This window comes from Serinus canaria, chromosome 8, assembly GCF_022539315.1.
Source record: "Serinus canaria isolate serCan28SL12 chromosome 8, serCan2020, whole genome shotgun sequence".
NCBI lineage: Eukaryota > Metazoa > Chordata > Aves > Passeriformes > Fringillidae > Serinus > Serinus canaria.
In genome coordinates, this window is record NC_066322.1 from 8,810,304 (window position 1) to 8,832,769 (window position 22,466).

The following is a 22,466-nucleotide window of genomic DNA, read 5'->3' on the forward strand; positions in this document are numbered from 1 at the left end:
AAGGAACTGGAGGCCAAGCTATGAATTATTACATGGCTGTGGAGCCACCAGAAATTCCCTCTATAGCATCCTGGACTGGAAAGGGTGTGCTGCCTGGAGAGGAGGCATGGGCAGGAAAGGCCAGGAGGGCAGCACAGTGTGGGCTGAGCTCCTCACAGCATGGATGGCCCTGGCTTGGGGCAGGTCAGGGTATCTGCAGCTCATCTTTTCACAATTCCTTCTTCTCTCTATTCTGAACAAAACACGCTCAGGTATATGTGTGCTGTGCCTAAGGTCAAGGTCACCTTGTATTCAGGCCAGCACAATGAAATCTTAAAGGAACGAGGTATAACAAAAGAGCTGGGTGGCTTTGAGACTCTCAAGGAGTGAAGGGACTTGAAATAGATCACAGCTACCTGGAGCTCAGAAAGCCCTCTGTCCACTGCCTTCACTGACTGCTTTGTGATACATCCTGCTCCTGTAGTGCAGAGGTCTGGGGATCCCCTCTGAGCTGCTGCTGACAGCTGAGGAGCAATGAGGCTGGCTGCAGCAGAGCCTGTGTAATGCCATTCCAACCCAGCCTGCCAGGTCAATTATAAAATAAAGACAAAGGCTCTTGGTGCGGGTCTGCCCTCCCTATCAAATTCATTATCTCCCCCCACCAACAGAAAGAGGGCAACTGTTCACGTAAGGCACAGCTAATAATATCTGAGTACAGGACATTGCTGCTAAATTATAGGGAGGGCTTGGGAAGGGAAATTAGTGTCATTTGCAAGCCCAATAATAGGGGCTGTGCAGCATGAATGCCGATGCGGGAGGACAGAGAGTGGCTTATGCAACCGTCCCTGTCCTCCCGCGGTGGCACAGCCAGGCTGGCAGCAGGCACAGCGTGGGGCTCAGGAGCAGGACAGCACAGGGGAAGTGGGCTTGAGAGCCAAAGGCAGGTAAAAACAGAGGGCAAAGCAGATGCCTGTGTGTGAAGGAGAAGGTATCGGAAGCTTCTCTTAGAGAAGAAGGCTCAGCCCTTCCTGTCCAGCTGAGCTTTGGCACCAAAGACCCAGAGCAGAGTCTGGGGGCCTCACAGTTTAGGGTTCCCCCCCAGGGCACCAGCTACAAGGGGTCAAAGGTCTGGTGGTTTCAACAGAAGGGGCACTTTGGGGCCCCTTTTTTTTGCACTCTAGGAGCAATCAAATCCAGTGGGGGAGCTGAGGCACAGAGAGACTGCACAGTCTGTGCTGTGCCTTGAACCCTAAGGCAATTCTTGAGCACTTCTCAGTGGTGTAAAATGTTGTGCTGCTCCCTGGGAGAGTTGCATTCTTGCAGCAAGCAAAGCATTTTCCATTTCTGACAGACACATCTTGAGCAAAAAACGCAGAATCATGGAATGGTTTGGGTTGGAAGGGACCTTTAAAACCATCCAGTTCAAACTCCCATGGCATGGACAGAAACACCTTCCACTGGACCAGGTTGCTCAGAGCCCCACCCAGTGCAGCCTTGAACACTGCCAGGGATGGGGAATCCACAACTTCTCTGGGCAACCTATTCCAGTGCCTCACCACCCCCACAGTAAAGAACTTCTTAATATTTAATCTAAACCTCCTCTCTGACAGTTTGAAGCCATTCTCCCTTGTGCTGTCACTTCAGATCCTTGCAAGTAATCCTTCTCCATCTTCCTTGTTGGCTCCCCTCAGGTACTGGAAGGCTGCAATTAGGTCACCCTGAGGCCTTCTCTTCTCCAGCCTGAACAATCCCAATTCTCTCAACCTTCCCTCATAGCAGAGGTTCTCGTCCATCAACACCCTCCTCAGCAGGGCTGCTCTCAATCTTGTCATCCCCCAGCATGGATTTATACCAGGCATTGCCCCAGCACCCTGCACTTGGTCTTGTTAAAGCTCCTGAGATTCCCTGTGGATGGCATCCCATCCTTCACATGTGTCACCCACTCCTCTCAGCTTGGTGTCACCTGCAAATTTGCTGAGGGTGCACTCAATCCCTTCATCTGTGTTACTAATGAAGATATTAAATAACACCAATCCCTGAGGGACACCACTTGTCACTGCTGTCCTGAGCCATTGACCAACACCCTCTGGATGTGACCTCCAACCAATTTGTTACAGAGAAGTAACAGAAGTGCTCTCTGAACAAATGCTCTCAGGTGCTACCAAATCTAAAGGGTACCTAAACAAAAGAAAAAAAGAAAAAAAAGGAAATAGAGCTGTGTCCAACTCCTGCAAGGATCAGTGTCCCATTTCTGCTTGCTGAATTTTTCAAATTCCTTGACCTTGGACCCCTCTCAGGGCCCCTCCAGCAGCTGATTAGGAAATGCTCCATTCCTGATGAACAGGTGAAGCTGTGATTATAGTAATCAGCTGCTCATTAGGGTTGCTTGGCTTCAGCTGATAGAACACCAGCCCTGTGGTGTATGGCCAACTCCATCATCTGGGGATGTCAAAGATCCTCAGCTTTACTGTTGTCCCCACTTGGTTTTGCTCACAGATGGGGAAGGGCTCTCCAGGACACAGCTGGGATCTGGCAAGCTGATCTCATCCCAGCAGGTGTAAGCCTTTTTCAGGCTGTGGATTGATCACCACAGAGCTGTGCCTCTGACTCTCACACAGGGAATTTTGGACACTGGGAGACCTGTCCCCTCAGGTGGAGGCAGTAGGGACCCTCAGTGCTGGAGCCAGCAGAGGCTGGTTCAAGCTCCTTTCCATGTTCCTATGGATGTGGCAGCTCCAAGAGTCAGGCCCTGGGCAGGCAGAAGAGTCACTATTGATGTTATCCCATCCTCCTTCACAGCTGTGGCATGGGACAGAAACCCCCTGGGCTACTTGCAGACCCCAGAGACTTCCTGAAGAAGCTACTGCTCTCCTTTTGGGTCTGCCACCCTCACAGTGTCCCCAAGGAGATCTCAAAACCAAGACCCCAGCACAGCAGAGTGCCAGAGAAACACACACCACCCTGCTCTGGCAAACCTCAGCCTCTTCCAGCCCTCCTCACCAAATGCTGGGGACACAGCCGTGCTCTTCCCCTTCTCTTTCTTCCTTTGTTCCGTCCTCTCAATCAGGCTCTGGCTCAGAAAGGTTTCATTGCACAACAGCCACACTGGCCTTAGAAAGATGCAATTAAGATGAAACCCACTTATTTAAAGCAGCTCCTCTCCTAGCACTGCTCTAATGTCACCTTTGATCACTGAAACCAGCCCAGCTCACAGAGTGCCAGGGACATGTCCTTTCATTTCTCTCTTTCCTCCTCGCTCCATTCAGTCAAAACTGGTTTCTTTCTTCCTGCTGGTGCTCTGAGCATTTTGCAGAGCAAAGGACAGTCATTTTTGCATTACCCAGCAGGAAAAAAAAAAAAAAAAAAGAATGAAGTGCCCTGGCTGTGGGCCATGAAGGTTGGAAAGGTCACATAGATCATGCTGCATTTTGGGCTCAGACAGCTTGGCCCAGGCACTGGGGCTGTGCTGCAAATCAGGGTGGGCATGGGATGGGCAGGGACCCCTCTACTAATGAATGTGAAGGGAAGTATCCTGAATTTATGGGGGAAGGCTGGACCATACCCCCCATTTATAAGAGTCAGTTCAGCTCAAACCATCACTTAGGCATGGCTTATCTTTAGACTCCCTGGCAGAACTTGCTTTCACCTGCACACAGGAGCTGCTGGATCAAGAGTCTCTCTGCTCAGCAGCCTCCATCCATACACACTCCCACATTTGATTGTCAGGCATTGAAACCCCAGATTTCCTTGTCATTAATGCATCCATCAGGTAGCATTTTCCATTAGACTGGAGGTTTCCTGGTTGTCAGTGCTTCCACCCACACAGGCAGGTCTCTTCTGAACTCCATCTCTCTGCCTCCAAACCTCAGTGCATCTCATTTTCTTTGGAAATGGAGAGAAAATACATGTGTATCCCTCTGTTCTCTCAGGGAGATGGCAGAGCAATTTGCAGGGTTCCCTGGGTGGACAGGTTCCTTCATCTGAACTGTTACTTCAATCTGTTTTGTTTTGATCTGCAGCACAGATATCTCTTCCTGAGGGTGGAGAGAAGAGCAAGAAGCTGCCCTGTTACAAAACACCAGTGATTTGCAATTCATCACCAGCCCAGGGCCAGGTGCACTCCCCCCTGCCATCTCAGGGGGACATTTTTTTTTTCCTAATTCTTAGAAGTGGACGTTGGCATGCCAGAAGTCTCAGCACTGGCATTACAGATTCCTTCTGATCTCTCCAAGTATCTCTGATTTAGCAGCTTCTGAGGATTTCTGAGCAGATTTCCACCCCACCAAGGTGACAGCCCATGGGCCACACTCAGTGTATCAATGTGTGTTGGAGTGACATTGTAGTGAGGGACCCCAGCCCCTGGCTCAGCTAAATTATTTGGTCACCCCCAATATGGGGAAATTTGTCAAGTGTCAGCAAAAGGTACAGTTTTAGAGGCATCCTACTCCATCAGACTGCTGAGGGGGGCTGCATGCTCCATTCCTGCTTTGATTGGGAGCTGGGGGCAGCAGGGGCTAGATGCACCCTCAGCCCCTCCTGATCTATGATGCCAGCTGAGCTGAAGCTGCCTGCCAAGATCTTCGTGCTTCAAGAGAGAGAGAGGTGCCAATGATGGCTCTGGAGAGGACAGCAGAGAAACCAGCCCAGGTGCTCCTTCTGCCTGTGAATCAGTCCAGATGGGCCATTGCTGGCCTGCTGAGAGCTGAGTGCTCTTCAGGCAGCTTGGACACAGATGGGCTACCAAGCATGGCAGGGCTCCCACAGCACACCCTGCTCAGAGCAGCCAGGCAGGGTGAAGCACAAAGCAAGTGGTTTCTTGGGAACACTGAGATCTCCACAGCACATCCCTCTCTGCCCACAGTCACAGAGCTTAAAAAGGCACTGCCTGAGAGCCTGTGCCTGTGCCTGTGCCTGCCTCCTTCAGGTTGCTCCTCCTGCCTTCCCCCTCCATGGAGACTGGCTTTTGGCACTTAAAGGTGTGATCAGGAAATGGAGGGCTTTTAAAAACACTGCTGTTAAGAGCAATAAAAATAATAGAGCAGGAACATATGTCTCTCCACAGGGCCATCACCTTCTGCTCACTTGGATTGAAGTGTTTTACCATCAGAGCATGACAGCACGCTGGTACCTCACCAGAGCAACAAAGCTGAAGGCTTTATTACTGTTATTAACCTGGTTTTCTGAAGAAAGGCAACATAACACCACGTGTACCCACCAGTGTGTCAGCCCACCCTCATAACTCCTTAATGGGTCAGCTCATTTCCAGCCACAGGGCTCAAAAGGTGGAGGCTGCCAGAAGCCTCGGTCTGTGCAGGTGCCACTGGGACAGGCAGAGGGACAGGCAGAGCTGCAGGACAGCAGGGCAGCCTGTGGGGACAGATCAGCCCCTTACCATACACCAGAGAGCACCCTGAGAAAGCATGCAAACTCCACCTCATACCTTTTAAACCCCAGAGAAACACAGAAAGACAGGGTGAGGGCTGCTTAAAGCCCTTGCTGGTTCCCTGGTCCAGGATGGAGCCAGCACAAAGGTACAGGACCCAGGGGAGGCAGGGCCTGAGCTCTTTGTCCCCATTTGTCCTGTCACAGCACCGCCAGCAGGCAGTTCCCAAAGCCTTGGTTTGACATAAGCTCTGACACATCCCATGTCCCAGAGGGACTCCCAAGGGGTGTTCAGGCCCTCCAGGCTGGGCTGGCTGAACAGGGATAACTGGGCACTCCAACCCAAGCTCAGCAGTTGCACAGGGCTCCTCTCAAGGGACCCAGACCTGGTTTGAGCAATCAACCATCCGTCCTCATGGTCATTCCTGCAACACACAACAGCCCCACTGCAAACACCACATTTCCCAGTCACCTGTTTGGGCACTGGCTCTCAAAGGCTTCCCATTTCATCCCTCCATACTCCTCCAGAGAGGCCAGAGCTGCCCATGTCCTTCAGGAGCTGTGGGGAAGAGCAGGGAATTTGAGTCTCCACACACAGCCATAGGCAATGCCACATGTCCAGGAGCACAACAGCAAGGTTTCGTTGCCTGGGTGACATCCAAGCCACCATCCATCACCCAGGCACACAGCCAGGCAAGCAGCCAGGCTGGCAAGGACAGGGAGGGTTTCCCATGGAAAGCTGAAGTCAGTCCAAGCCAGGGGCACAATTCAGCCAAGAGTGCTCACTCCTCACACTCCCTCAGGAGCAGGGAGAGCTCTCCATCCATCACCTGCAGCTCACATGTTTTGGTCTGTCACTTGAGCCCACTCCCACACAGCTGTGACTAGGCTGCTCACTCTGTTTAGCCACACATGTGCACAGGGTAAACAGCAGGTCTGGAGCAGTTTGGCTTTGCTCATATTTTCTTCCTTCATTACTGAGGCAAATAATCTGTTTTAGTAGGAGGAGGGGCATTGCTCTTGCTACTTTACATGCTGCTTGTTGAAAGCAAGGTTGTCCTGATGTCAGAGTGAGATAGATTAAGGCCTCCATAACTGCTCTTTCTCTAGTAAAATCTCAGTAGCTGTTACCATGACTAAAGTTCTCCTGTCCCCTCAGTGGTGGCAGGAAGGAACAACCTCCCCCTGCCCAGCAGGTTAATCCCTGACCCACACCAAATTGCTGAGTGTTGTGCACAAACATTGCTCAAGGGGTGACCAACTTCCTTATAGTGAGAGACCCCGAGGGCCGAAATCACCTCTGGGGTGAAGCAGGTCTCAGCACCAGGCTCTTTGGACTGGCAATAAACAACTGTAAAGAAAAAGGAGTGGGAACTAAAGGTCAGTCTACACCAAGGGCTTAAAACTGAGCTGAACTTCTGGCCAGGGTTTAAGCTGCACAGCAGCACACCCTTGGAATAAAGCAGCAAAATAAATGAAGTCACCGAAACAATCACACTCTGCATCTTTAAGGTCAGGCTTTTCACACCACCCTCTCTTCTGTGTTTTGGCTTTCAGAGTCTGTTCTTTACAGGTACAGAGAGTTGCAAATCTGCAAGGGGGGTGGGGAAATCCACAACAAAACCAACAAAGCAGGGAAGTGACTTTTCCCGTTGTCATTTTCCCTGTCTCCCAGCAACAGCCGTGTCTTCTCCACCTTGCTCCCCTTCCAGCACCTCACAGCTGGCAGAGATCTTAGGAACAAACAAGGCTCCCTGCAGCGAGGGCTGCCTGGCAGGGGCTGATGCTTCAGTCTAGCACGAGGACAATCTTTTCACCTGCAGAGGTGACAGCTCTTGGTTTATGTCTAACCATCAGCTCTCATCCTCCATCTGCGAAGATTCCCAACCCCATTCCAGGGTTGAACAGATGGTGACAGTGTCTGGGCAGGTGCCCAAGTGTCAACAAGACAGCTTCTTGTTTCCACACAGACTGATCCCTGGGAATGGAAGTGGAAAAAAAGCATGTGATAAGACACTGCCACCTCACCCTGTCTAAACAGTCACACTAACCTCAGGACAAGTTCTCTGGGTTTGTATTCATAATGTTCCTCCTCTTAGGCTGAGGGAAGGCTTCCCAGGGGGTGGATTTTGCTCCAAGAGACCTTTCTGTGCCTGTCTCAGGAGGGGAATTAGCAATCGGAGCCTCCTCCAAAGCTTGTCTTTTTTCCAATTAATACATGAATAATCAGCATAATTTCATGCCAATTGTTTTGTGTTTTGACACCACAGATATTCTGTGTTCCTCTGCTACCCAACTCCTCTGCTCCTTTTAATGGAATTGATTAAGTGCTAAACCACGACTTCCACATCCTCAGAATCATTCACTCAGCTGGTGTTGTGACAGAGCTGGGCACAGGCAGAGGCACATCCTCAGAAGGATGTGCCACTGGCACGTAAGAAGTCAAGCACAGTCAGTGTTTGAGGACTTTGAGGGCAAAGTTGTTGAGAAGAGGTTGTGACTGGGTGCCTCTTCTGAGGTGACTCTGAAAGGATCCCATCAGCTTCCCCACATGTGGTCAACCATGCCTGCCTGGGGACAGGAGAATTTGACACCCCTCTAGATATGCTTTCCTGACATTTTCATCCTCAAACACTGATTTCAGCTTCCAGATGGCTCGGAATGCCTACATGCTGGGGAAAACCCGTTGCTCTGTAGAGCGTCATGAAACCCATTCTGGAAACACATCGTGGGTGTGCATCCCCTGCTTACTAGTCTTAGTGGTGATGGGGACCAGGAAACTTTATTTCAGAGCCCTCATGAGGAGTTTATGCCACCCCTTTAGCTATCCCAGGCAGGAGATAGGACAAGGTGCTCTCTATGCCATGAGATTTACTCTAGAAAATTTTAGGACAAAAATCCACAGGCAACGGTAGAAAAATGTCCTTGAGTAGATAAAGTCCATAGGGCCATTTAAGAGTTCAAGGATCCCAAATGGATCCAAAGGCAAGATGAAGCTCTGCATCCCTGAGGGCAGATCTGTCTGATGTGCTGTTCATACTGCCACCAAACTTTTTGTGCCATCACAGACAAATCAAAGCAGTAACTATGAGCAAGTGCATTCAGCACACACTGGTCAGGAAGTGTTCAGCCAGATTCAGGAACACTGGGGAGCTTGGGAGCACCAGCAAAGTTGTTTTCAAAGGAATTGTGAACCATGCTGGATTTATCCAGGGGAGCAACAAGGATTTATGGTCCATCACAAATATAGGACCATATTTGAGCTTGCTAACCCTGTTTCCATTCCAATGGCATATTGTCCTTGGATTCACAATCTCCCAGGCAAAGCAGGCTGGGCCTGCTTGTATCCCATGTGGGCTATACCTGTGAAATTCAAGGGAATCTCTTCTGTGCTGTCCAGGGATGCTGGATCAAGGCTTCCTTACATGCAGGGCTGCCAGGAGGAGACCAAGGGCTGTGAGCCATGAAGGTCCTGTGACAGCCCAGAGCCACAGCCACTTACAGGCACCACAGGCCTCCTCCTGACCCTTTTCCTCTGAGTGCAGAGCAGCAGCAGAGTGATTAAAGCACCAGCTGGGCTGGCAAAAATAAATCTTTCCAATCTGCCTGTAAAACCAGAGTGGCACAAGATGACTCTTGACTTCTCTTGGGTGCCCCTCTGGGCTCTGGGGCACCTGCCATGGTCCCTCCTGCAGGTTGTGGGCATATCCTCAAGCTGTGTTTACAACGGGATTTCAGGCTCCTTTAGGATAAGACGTTGCTATAGAAACAGCAGAAAGGAGACTGAGCTCATTGGGAGAAGGCCTGGACTATTGGTTTAAACAACAGGAAAGCCCATGAGGGGAAAGCAATCGTCTGGAGACTGAGCAGGGAGCAGAGCCTGCTTTAATGAGCACATCCTCATTTTGGGAAAAGCAGGAAACTGAGTTTCCACAGCCCTTTACAAAACCAAAAGTTTCCAGTGCACGAAGAATCATGCCTGACACAGGGAACACCAAGAGACATTTTCCAGGCTTGAGGTGGGATCTCGAGCTCCACCACCCTGCCAGAAAACTTCTACCCAGCTGGAGCTTGAGCTCATGCCTCAGCACTGCTGTCATCACTGCGTGGTGCTTCTGCGTGGCAGATGGGAGTGTGACTGGGACAGGAAATGCAGAGGACCAGAGACAAGATGCAGATGGATCATTGAAACCTCTTACACCAGATGAGCTCTGAATAAACCTGCAGAATCATTCCAAAGGTAACCAACTCTGATCCAGGCAAGAGCCATTTCAAAATGCAAGGTACAAACCAAGAAAACAGTAAGTTGGCCCCAGGCTCACATCTTCCAAAAGGGAAAATCTGACCATGGAAGTCAAACTAAGATATTTGGCTGCAGATCAAATATTTTTCTTGCTTCTTCCTGCAGCCTCAGACAGGAGAGGGGATAGAAAAATACATATTACATACACACACACCCCCTCCCCCCAAAAAAAACCCAAACAAACAAAAACAAAAACAAAAACAAAAACAAAACACCGACCCACACCACCTGGAATAAAAACCTTCCAAAGAAAAACCTCTGTGCAAAGCTCAGCCAGGGCTCATCAGCGGCAAAGGGCCATCATTAAGTGCTGAAGTAGCAGGGCGTTTCCTTTTCCAGAAGCTGAGCTACCACACAGCCCTGAGAACAGCTCTTCACAATCAGCCTGTGTTGAAACAAACCCAATCAGCGAGACACTGAGAATGAGTGTCCCTCCATGGATCCCTGCAGGGAGCTGATCTGATTACAGAGTGAGCTGGGGAGGGACCAGAAAGCACCCAGTGGGGGGTTGTGGAGAGAAAAATCAGAGCAAAGTCTCAGAGCTGAGAACTCCACTGGGTGCAAATAAGAGACACAGGGGAGAGTCTGCCTTGAAAAAGCTGCAGCTGCACAGCTGCACCAGCCTCTAAAGTGGTGAGCTGCGAGCAGGAGAGCACAGATTGTGATTTCCACACTGGCCTGAGTGGCCTGAACAGCTGAGAGCCCAAGGGAGGAAAGCTCCAGCCCTGTTAAAGCCTGGTGATCAGGAAGAGAAACTTTCTGCACCTACAAGGCACACCACAAAGGCTGCAGAGCCCAGAAGCACACCCTGGATGGCTGGAGCCTTGGCATGGGCTCAGGGTGGAGGTGACATTTCCTCAGCCTCATGAGCAGGCAGGGTAGGGCTAACAGCCATTTTCTGAGGACTCTGTCCCCAGTCAGGCTGGGAAGTCACCCCACTTCCTGGTGGGTGACAGGCCTCAGATATAGTGCCAGCAGTCCCTGCCTCACAAGCACCTCTGATGTCAGCTCCAAGGAGGTGCTTTCAGAATGAATTTGACCCCAGGATGCAGAGAAACCAGCACACCACCAGCTGCCCCGGGATGAACACCATGGCACTTCGTGTCTGCTGTCATTTGTCATATGCCTCTCCCCAGAATTGTTTTCCAGAATTTGCCTTCCCCAACAACTGGGTCACCTAAACCCTGCCAAAAGTCCTATTTCCCCTCCCCCAAACCAAAAACCTGCTGGCAGTGCGGTCTGAACTCAAACGCAACTCCGAGGAGATGCCCAGGTCTCCTCAAAAGTTTTTGGATCCACTGCCTAGAGCTATGACTGGTGCTTAGGATCATCCCTCTCTTTCCCTGTGTCAGACACCCCACACAGCAGAAAGGGCCTGGAGCTGGTGACTCTGAGCCCCCTGAGTGTCAGGTGGCACCACACAGTGCATGGTCCCTCCTGTCATGCTGCGAGCTGAGGGCTGTGAAGAACCTTCTGAGACAAGCAGCAGAGGGAAGATGTGCAAAATCATCTGCAAACAGATGCAAATCTAATCATATTGCCAGCTCCCCAAAGGGAATGAGGAAGTGAAGCAACCTGGAACAACTGTCAAAATAATACACTCCCCGGTGTGAATGGGAATGGGTTTCTCACTAGGTGCCAGAGTCACTGGTTTAACCTTTCTGTTCACCCCTGTCTTCTCACTTTAAAGTAAAATGCTTATTTAACACCAAGGAAAAGAAAAAAAAAAAAAAAAGAAGAAGAAGAAGAGCAGAAAACAGAGTCAGACCATCCCCTGGAAGTGGGGATGAAAGGACACTGGAGGACAGAAATAGACCTGAGAGAAAGGCAGGTGCTTTGGGGAGGAATGTGTGCTCTGCTCCAGGTCAGAACACCCTCCCCTTGGCCAGATCCTGTTACAGGCAGCAGGACTGGGATATGCACAGAGAGATACAGAGATGGTAACTGAACAAATCCTGCTGGAGTCAGGCAGGAGCTTTTCCCCCTGTTACTTCTGGAGTCTCAGACGAAGTCCCAGCCAACAGACTCTTAAGTGGAGCAAGACATTCTGTAACACACTGAAAGACTTTGGTATGTCTACACCACACTCATCTTTCTTCTGCTGCATCCACCCCTCCATTCATCTTTCAACTCCTTTATTCCTGCCCAATCTCTGATTTACACACCCATGCATTCAGAGCAGCACTGGAGCTGTTTGGCACAGTAAGATCAGAACTCAGCAAAAATTCCTTTCTGAGCCAGGAGCACACATCCAGCCCCCAAATATTCAGGGAATGAGGCATTCCAATTACCCAAATCCTGCATTTGGGCAAAACAACTTTCCCAGAGGAGAAATCAATGTCAGGGCCCTTGGGGAAAGTGAGGAGTCTATGGCCTTCCCTAGGATCATCTGTCTGCAGGCCATGGGAGCATGATCCTGCTGTAATTAAGAATATTCTTCAATGCTAATGGCACCAACAGGACACAGGTGGAAGAAGCTCTTTTGTATAGACACCAGTCTGCCTGGAGAATCTCTTGGCTGAGACCAGCTCAGTTTTCTTTTCACACAGGGGACAGTTTCGCACAGTTTGAGAAGTTTTATGTGAGGAAAAAAACAATACAGACTTGTACCAAGAGGAAGATAAAAGCACACTTGTTCTTTCAGCTCCCAAGGAAGAATAACCAGCTTTGGAGGTCAAGGTGCAGGTCCTGCTCTCAGGTGAGGGGCAGGACAGCACCCATTTAACAGGGAGAGGGGCTTAACTAGAGCTATATCATGTAATGGGATAGAAGTAACCAAAAAAAGAGGAGGTGGAAGGACACTTAATCCCTTCAGTAAATAGTCACGCTAACATCTATAGTTGTGCATTTGCTGATCACAATTCAGCTGGAAACAAAAGCAGACTGGGTGGCAGAAAGCACCAAGAGTTCAGATGCTCCTGAGGGAAAGTGAGCTGGGAGCCGAGCTGGAGGGAGCCCCAGCTCCTGAGCAGGAGGAGCAGAGCAGGTGCTGATGTCAGGTCCATTGACAACCCAGTTAAGGCAAAGTGATAACTCTGGCACAGAGAGACAAGTAAAAATAAATCTAAAGTAGCAAGGGGTGTTTCCAGATTTTTTTTAATATCTTATTGCCTGCCAGAAATAAGAGCGAGGGAAGAATTCACTTCTTATCATACCTTCTCAGAGGTGCTGAGTAGGGTAATGAAATAGAAAATCTGTTTCCAAGGTACATTCAGCCCTGAAATGTGAACATATTTCCCTGGAGGGTTGGAAAGGGAAAAAGAAATAAATTATAACTGCGATCTCCCAAAGTCGTGACAAAAATTGAGGTGTTCACTAAAAAAATAAAAAAGAGCATATATTTCTGGAAGAATATCTCAATAGAACTGGTCATTCTGATATTTGCCAGACAAATTCAGCCTGGGGAATGCCATGGCAATGAGTAACTAGACATTCACTGTGGCTTAGCCACTGCTTGAAACAAAACACTGGATTTGGGGATTCAGGGCAACACTTTCTCTCAGCTGCAGTAAAAGCCAATGTTCAGATGCTCCCAGTAGGCCCTGTCTTGGACAGCCTGTATAGACAAAACACACTGCTTGTCTGCTGAGCATGGTACGAGCAGAAAAAGCAGCATCTGACTGCGACTGTCCAGGGAACTTTGCCTTCACAGCCCTCTTGCCTTACACAGCTGAGACTGTGGATTAGAGAAGCAGGTGCAGACTCTGGGAACAGCACCTTACATTGCACTGTAAAGACAGTTCTGAACTGGAGCTTGGGGTGCAAGATCCTCAAAGCCACCCAGACCTGCAGACTGGAGCAAAGCTCCCAAAGGAGCACCTTAAGGTAAGGAAGGTATTACTGAGACTATGTGGGAGTGAGTTAATCCCATTCCTCTTGCTGGCTACGTAAAAAAGGTCCTAATAGCAAGAAATCAAGATATTAATGAGCAGATCTTCACACTCTGAAAATCCCCTCCTACTACCCCTGTCACCAAAGAGGGCAGGGAGGCTCTGTACCCCAGCCCAGAAGCACTGCCCAAAACATCCTCACCCTCCTTACACAAACCTAGCTAAAATTTATCATTATTTGGGCTCCATCCAGCCCAGTTCCTGCCAATGTCTTCATAAGAAGAGAAAACAGCCTCTTTGAGCCCCCATTGACTGCAGGGGCACTGTGGTACCCTGTCCCCCTTGGACAGGTCTTTACCCTTTGGTTCTTCTCTCCCCTTTCATGCCATATTACAGGTTGCTCTGCTGATGAAACATGGTGAAAAGCCCATCTGTCTGCCTGCAGGACAGGCAGCTCCTGACAGATGTGTTGCCACTGTCCACACTTTTCCATCACCTTCCTGTCTGCCACTGCCTCTTGGATATTAAAAATCACCTGGAGCGATGATTCCTCGTTGCTGTGTGCTCCCTCCTCCAGTCTGTCACCGTGTAAGCCACTTGACAGGTGATTATTTGGTCACTGCAGCCAGGGAAGCCAGGCTGAAGGAAATTAGTGTCTCCTTAAATAAACACGGCGGCCGCTTTGGAGAGCGTTTCTCACCGGACAAGGAGGCTATTTTGGGATGGCACCACTAAGCTGCATTATGGCTTTGTGGGCAGACTGGCTCAGAGCAGCTGCCCTGCTGGCCTTTTGCACCCCTTGCTCCTCCCCTGAGGTGCTGCTTAGCCTGAGCCATGGCCCATGTCCATGGTTTTTCCGTGCCTCTTGGTCAGACAGGCTCTTCTCCCTGCAGTCACCGACTCGATGTCCCTCTTCCAGCACTGACCCCTCCCTTATATAAGATGAATAATAAACAGGTTAATTTCCTTGGACATGCACTGTGTTGTTCTGATTAAGGCAATGCATTTTTTGGCTTTAGGAACTGATTTGTGCAGCGTTAGTCTCTGGTGGTCTGCCATTCCAGCTGGAGACATCTCTGCTCCCTGGCTTAGGTTGAGTTTACACCTGAGCAAAAGATCCCTGGTTCAAAAGCAGTGTGGAGCCATCCCTGTGGCTGGTGAGTGCATCATCATCTTCAAAATGGCCATGAGGAGCCATGCAAAAGTCATATTTCCCTCCAGTTCTTTGCTTAATGACCCCTCCAAACAAGGTTTCAGTGGGAGGCAAATACTGATTATGCTTCATACAAGCCCCTCTACATTTCTGGCTGTTTTTGCTTTGAGGTAGGGCACCATCTTCAACACCATCCTTCAGAAAACCAGTGGGATGAAAGTGAAAAGATTCTTTATAACACTGTCCACATGCTGATTGGATTCAAATTATCATCCCCTTTTGCATTCAATTTCCATCCATACTTTTATTTGGTAGCTGGAGAGCCAGCCTACACTTTCCACTAGCTGAAGCTCCCATTTCCTTGGGCTCCCATTTGCTGAGAGTACCTGGCACAACTTGAGGCATTTCCTCTCATTCTATCACTTATTACTTGGAAAGGGAGATCAACACCCACCTCACCCTCTTTCAGGAACAAAAAAAACCCAGAGAATATTTTGCATGGTGAGAATGTTAGAGCCAGGGGTTGATTTTCTTGTTTGCCAAAACCAAGCCATTCATTTTCCTGAGACCAAACCTCCCAGGAACTTCTGGAAGATAACCTCTGTCCTTCAGAATGAGCATAAAGCAAAGCCTGGGCATGGTCAGAGCCCTTCAAGCGCCCTTTGAGCTGTTTAATCCCTGCCCACCATGGCTTCTCTGCCAGGTGAGCACCCTCCCTGAGTTTGTCATGGCCCAGCTGGCATCACTCATATATCAGCTTTTCCACTCTACATGTACAGAACACCTTCAGCTGGGCCCTGTGTAATTTTGTACTTTCCCTCATGGCTGCAGCTGGAGTATTTGTTCTCCCTGCAGATACAGTCTTGTGAGCAGTTCAAAGGGAATCTGCTCTGGCTGCAGGAGCTGCTCTGTGGGTGGAGTCAGAATGGATTTCTGCTCTGCCCGGAGCTGCCACTTCTGCAAAAAGATATTAAAAATTACATGAAAGTGAGCTTCTGATTTGAAAACCCTTTCCACAGGGACACTGTGGTGTGCCACCAGAGTTCAGATCAAATGTGATCTATTTTCAAGTGGAAAAGATGGCTCTTTTGCTCATATTGCTGATCACATCAGGTTCCTCTTGGGTCAAGTGTCACTGAATTCTGCTCATTCCCATGACCCAGATGGCTGTAAAAGTTTGCATTGTTTGTAAATGAAGGGAGACACTGGTACTGCACCTGAAGCTTCTTGAACAACTGAGATTAACATTTCCACAGCAATCACAGTCAACAACCAATCACAGTCAGCAATCACAGTCAACAACCAAAGCAGTTGCTTTTCACTCACCATCTGCCTGCTGTCAACCCAGGCAAAATGGAAACAAGCCCACCCCCATTCATCACCTTAATAAAACTCATCACTTTACATCACCCCTGACACAAAGATCTCCTCATCCCAGAGCTGATGCACTGGTCTCTACACAAGCTGCAGGAGCAATGCCATCAGCTGCAGCAGTGGGAGGTTTTGAAGTTGGGTGTGAGCTGGGCATCCAGGCATGAAGCACAGCAGCAAGTCCCCTGAACTCACCCTGTGTCACATCACTCCCCAGTACTCTCAGCCTTCTTGAACCCGACAAGTTGGTTCCACTGGTTTCTGTGTTGTTCACATGTTTCCTGCTCTTCTCATGAGCATTTCCCTGTTTGATGAAAATGTTTTGCTCCTTTCCAAATGATTGAGGTTTTTGGAAATTATCACCTGTGCCTCAGACAGAAGAACTAATAGCCAGGATTAAGGAACAGGGAAGGGAAAAAAAAACAAGGTCATTCACAGTTTGATACTCTGACCTGCTTCTCCTCAGCTGTCTGTCTGTCATCCTCCTCCTGGCCTCCTGAGTTAGATAAACTTTGCCCTGCTGCTGCTATGCAGTCAAAAAAAGTCTTTATTTCCTCTGTCAAATTTGCCATTTTGAAAACGGGTAGAAATCAGCCGGGAAATCAGAGGAAAGGGGAATAATCAGCACTGTTTTTCAGGCTGGGGAAATCAAGGCTCAGAAAACGGAAAGTAAGTTTCCCGAGGTCACAGGGACTGTCAGTGGCAGAGAGGAAAGGGACCATGGGACTGTCCTTCTAACACCTTGGCTGTATCTCACAGCCTCTAGAGACAGACTTGGAGCAGAACACATTTCTCTGGCCCTCTTACAAAGCACTTGCCTGCCAGCAGCTCACTTCTCAGGGAGGGAGTCCCAGAGATGGACCCACAGCAGCACTGGGCAGCTGTGTGACAGCAGGACTGGTTCACTGCCCCAAGGTGTAGCCAGTCCCTGGGGACAGGTTCCCCTGAGACAGCACACAGCCCTCCCTCTCCCCCTTCATTCCTGCTCTGATCTTCCCATTCATCTTCCCTCTCCTCTTCATCCCCAGATAATCCCATTACTTAAGCTGATGTCAAGCTTCTGCTAAGCACTGTCACCTCTGCCCTTGGCTGGGCTACAAAGCTGCCCCAAGCATGGGACACTCAAGAGGATGCCCATACTGGCATGAGCAGTGCTGGAGTCAGTCATTTGGCTTGGAAGCTTCCCTCTGGGGCCATGAGGGTTTGAAAACATGACCTTGAGTTGTCACCTCACAGAGAGATCCCAAAAATTTGAAAGAAATTGTCTGAAAGCAACGGATGAAATACAAAGCTGTGCTTCAAGGAGAAAGCCCTCTGGGGTCAGGGCAGTTTGTTTCAGGTGAAGAGCAGATTCATGAGGGCCACTAGTTTTTAATGAGACAGGGGTCCTGTGCCAGGTTTCTGGCTGTGAGCTCCTGGCCCACAAGCTGCAAGCTCACATGCTGCCCACTGCCCCTTCCCTGCCAGCTGCACATTCCCAGGCCAGTGCCAGTTCCCTGACCAGACCTGGAAGAGAAGAGGCACTACATAAAAGGCAGAAAGGGCTACAGGGGGAGAACATTAAAATGAAACATTTAGAGCTGCCTCTTTCTGTTGTGTCTTCCCCCACACTGCCAGCCTGGCCTTTCCTTGCTCAGCGCTGTGGGGGTGACTGGCTCTGATCAATTGCCCTTTATTTCCATATTAAGTGAAGCAGTTGGGGGATGAATATCTCCCTCTGCCATGCAGCCCTGTGCATAATTTTTGTTAAAAGGTTGTTAACTTGCCCTTTTTATTATTATTATTATTTCCTCCTTCCAAAGTCTTTGTTTCTTCATGCCATTTAGAGAACCATAGGAAAGAATTTTAAGAGTTATGAAATGCCAAATTATGCTAAATAGATTCTGGATGACCTTAGCAGAAAGCTGGCATGTTGACAGACCTGCTATACCACCCATTGTGTCTAATATCAAGTCAAAGTCCTATTTGAATCTCCTCCAGGAGTGCCACCAGCTCAAGGAGTGTTCCCACCTGATATTCCCCAGTGGATATCCCAGTGCACTGCCAAGATCAGGTGCTCAAAGAACCAGAAACCTCCCTGCTGCAGTTACCTAGCTCTCCTGGCACTCCAGCACAGCACATCTGCACCAAACACTGCTCTACAGACCTGACTTTCCTCAGTCAGATGTCTGTTCACATGCTGGGGCTGGTGGGCTTTCCCTCCAGAGTATTGGCTAGAGGAAAGAGCTGCTCCTTGTACCAGCCCATGGCAGAGAGTGTGGGACAGCACAGAGCAGTGAGCTGCTTCCAGGGAAGATCCCTTCACCACCATCTCCCTGGCTAATTGGAAAGCCCAGGGTGGGCTGTGGAAAACAAATATCTGCCCTTTAGCATGCCTGAGTGCTCTCCCTCATCAAGGAGGGCTCAGCATTCAGATGAGCTGCATGTTTACATCTGCCACGCTCGCCCCGAGAGCCGCGCTGCGCACACTTGGCTGGGCACGACAAAAGGTCACCTGCTCCTGCTGCATGGGGACTCTGCACTCCTCATGTGGGAGCCTGCCAGGGAGCTGGGCAGGTACCTGCAGGGCAAGGGCAAGACAGGCTTTTAGCTCTTTTTCCCACAGAGGAAACAGCAACAGCAACCTTAGAAATCCAGGTTAGGAACCTTTCTGGGGATAACACGGTTTCTTCCGCATACCTGCCTGCTACACTGGGAGATGTCACCTGCCAGCAGAGCAGCTGAAAGAGATGTGTGCATGGCTTCATTCAGGTCACCTCTGAGTGTCTTTGCTTGCAAGACAACAGCCAGCTGAGAGCTGCTTTCTTACTTAGCTGGAAGAGAAGAGCTTTACTGAGCCCAGCAACAGGCAAAGATGCAAAGACATGGGGCTTTTTCCGTATAGTAGTGCTAGGAAAAGGGTTTACTTCACAAAGCTCCTGGAGATTTCTTTCTTCCTCTCCCGTTCCAGCTGAAGATCAAAATCCCAAGCGCCTGTGAAACTAAACAGAAATAAAGCCACCTGGTTTGGGTCAATTAAAATGTTTTGTTTCAGTAGCTTCTGAACATGCTGTTAATATTTGGCTTAAATTGCAGAACAAGGGCATTACAAATTAGAAAACTAAAATTTTTGGTTGTCAAAGGGAAACTTTTCAAGAATTTGAGGGCTCTTTTTTAAACCAAGATGTGTCAAAGCTGTTCTTTTTTTACCCCAAAAAAAAAAAATTTCTCTTCAACAGATCTGCTACCTTTTAGACACAAATAGAGACAAGAAGAAAGGTAAGGCCCAAAGCTGGTTGGAAACCAAGGTCATAACCAAGGTCACTCACTAAATCACCATCACATCAAAGGATTGAAACTATAGGATGAGTTCTGTATTCCTCACTGGCATCTGCTATTGCCTTTTGTAACACCAGGATTTCACTAATGACTTGAAATCCCCAGCCCATCTTTCATCCTCAGGCATTACATGGAATCTGCATTAACTCTGTAGGAGATTAATGGGACCCCATTGCACAGGAACTGGTGGTTCCCTCACCATCCACGCTGCTGATCCAGCATGTTTTATGACCACTCCACCTGGGCAGCTTGGACATGACTGAAGTGATAAATAACCGCCTCTGCTTTGTGTGCAAGAAGAGAGATCCCCTCAGCTCTGGTTCCATTGCTAAGGCAGAGCAGAGGATGATGTTCCTCTTCACAGCACCAGCTTGGAATCCCAAGAACCACGTTTACAAATGGTGCTTTGTCACCTGAGTTATTGCCAGGGCCTTCAGGCATTGTCAGATTCCCAAGCAAGCAGCAGATTTGTGTTTACTGAGGAACAGGAGCAAGGCTCAGAGGCAGCAGTGGCAGAAAGAAAGGGAGCTTGTTGTACACAAGCTCACTTCCACACAAGAGTTAGCAGATGAAAAAAAAATGCAAAGTTGGCTCCATGGAGCCACCTCGGGCAGTTCCCCACACAAATATTGGAAAAATAGCCTCAAAAAGATGTGTGAAGGAGGAAGGGATCTAGTAAAACAACAAAAAGGGATTTTTAGAATTCCTAGAAAGCATACAGGCAAAATCCTATGAAGTGACAAAATTCCTAGAAATAAAAGAATTGCCTAGAAAACAGATTTTTTTTTTTTTTTCTACAAAGAATCCTAAAAGAAACTGGGAAAGCATTTGCAAAGTTCCTGATAAGCACTTGAGGACATTTCTAGGAAGCAAAACAAGCAATGGCTTGAAAGCAACATTGACATGGAAAGCAAAGGGGATGTTTCTAGTAAGCAATGTGGAAATTTCTGGGAAGAAATGCAAGAAATCCTGGAAAGTAATATGAGAATTTCTAGAAATTATATGGAGATATTACTTGGAAGGAACCCAAACAATTCCTTGGAAGCATTCTGATAAAATTCAAAAGAAATCAAAGGAGAAATTTAAGAAAAAGGAGAATTATTGGAAGACATCCTGGGACATTTCTAGGAAGAAGAGAAGAAATTTCTGGAAAGTAGTTCCTGTGGTAAAATGTCGAGAAAACATCAGGGAAGTTTCTAAAGTCATATGTGCAATTTCTGGAAAGCAGCTGGGGACAATCCTAGAAGGCTAGGAGAAAATTCCTGGAAAACAACCTGAGAACTTTCCAGAAAGTAACAGTTTTGCAACATTTTCTTCTTAGAAAGAAAATTTAGAGAAAACTTATGGAAACTCTGGAAAATTCAGAGAAAATTTATGATGTGTTCCCAAAAAGCACTGCAGAGCATTCAGAAAAAAACAAAGTAGAAATTCCTAGAAAGAAAAAAAAAATATTGTTGAAATTGCTTGAGATCAATGGGGCATTCCTGGAAAATGTGCTGGGACATTCCTAGAAGGCAATGTGGAAATTCCTGAAAAGAAATTAGGAAAATTCCTGGAAAGAACCCAGGATAATGTCAAGAAAGGAAATGGAGAGTCCTACAAAGTACTGGGAATGTTGCTAGAAAGCACTGACAATGCTGCTTGTGAAGGGTAGGAACATGTGATGGTGGCAGCAGACCTGGAGAGGGGGTCAGGGGAGTTTGAGAAAGGCATGATATCCCTAGGATCCCAAGAGTGCTGAAGGTGAAAGGCAGAGGAGCAGCACTCAACCTCAGGAAGGTCCAGCTCAGTGCTGGGTGGCAGGAGACCAGGAATGTCACCTCAAAGACCCAGGGTCACACATGAAGGCACTCAAGGTCACATTAAGTCTGCCCACATGGGCCTGATCCACATTCATCTGGTCTGTTCCTAGAAATCTCCAGTGAAGAGTAAAAGCCCTTTTCCATGTCAAGGCATCTCTGTATTTACCTTCCCATATTGGAAGGGCTTTCTTTGAGGGTGTACAGCCTCAGTCTCTGAACGTCCTCTTTCCCTGTCCCCTTGGGCTCTGACAAGGATGTGCTCCTAAGGCCATAGGACAATTTGAGTGGAAAGGCAGCTCAGGAGGTCTTTAGGTTCAACTTCCTGCCCAAAGCAAGATCATCTCTGAGGTGTGACCAGGTTCTTCAGGGCTTTGTCTGCTCAGGGCTTAAAATCCTCCAAAGGTCAAGACTGCACAGCCTTCACAGCGGGGCACCTGTCCCACTGCTTGACTGCCCTCAGATGAAAGGTTTGTGTTGTGTAAGGAGGATGTGTACATAACCTAAGGAGGATGTACACATAACCAGCCTGAACCTCTCTTTTCCCATCCCAGGATGTCCATTGCTGCTCATTCTCCTGATGTGTTCCACTGCAAAGAGCCCAAATTTGACTTCCCCCCCAATTCCTTTCAAAAACCTCCTGAGCACATCCATGTTTGCTCACACTGCCCAGACAGCCTTCCCTTTCCTCTCTGGCAGATGATGGGCCCATCTGCCCAACTCCCTTAAGACCAACTTTGTTTTTTCCCCATGGCTTTTTCAGAAGCTGTTTTTCAGACCATTTCTGCTCAGGAAGGAGAAGAGATCACAGAGGAACTGGTGACATCCCTTGTATGATGTTCCTCTCCCCAGCTGACTCAGCTGTCTGGGAGAGAGCCTAGCAATTATCTCCAGTAGGCCTCTGCTCATCTGATTGACTTGCCTTTGCTTTCATGCCTGGCACTTCAAACATCAGGGACAGCAAGGCAGGGGGAAAATTTTCCTAATGGGATGAAACAAGGGCTCCAGAAATTACAGCAGCCTCATCTGGAAAGCAGAGCCTGTCTCAGCCTCCCCACCGCGCTCAGCCCCCAGGTTATCACCCACAGGCCCAGGCCCAGCAGCACCGACAGTTATCATCTGTAAACAATTAACTGTGGGAGTGGAAGAGATAGCACCCCATCACTCACTGAAAGGCAGCATGGAACATGACCTCAGAAGGTGAAATCCACTCTTGGAGGTTCCTATTAGGTGTGGAGAGGGATGTGAGACATGCTCGAAATCCTGAGATCCTACTCCTGCCGCTGACTCCAGGCGAGTCCTTTAACTGGTTTGTGCCTCAGTTTCTCCAC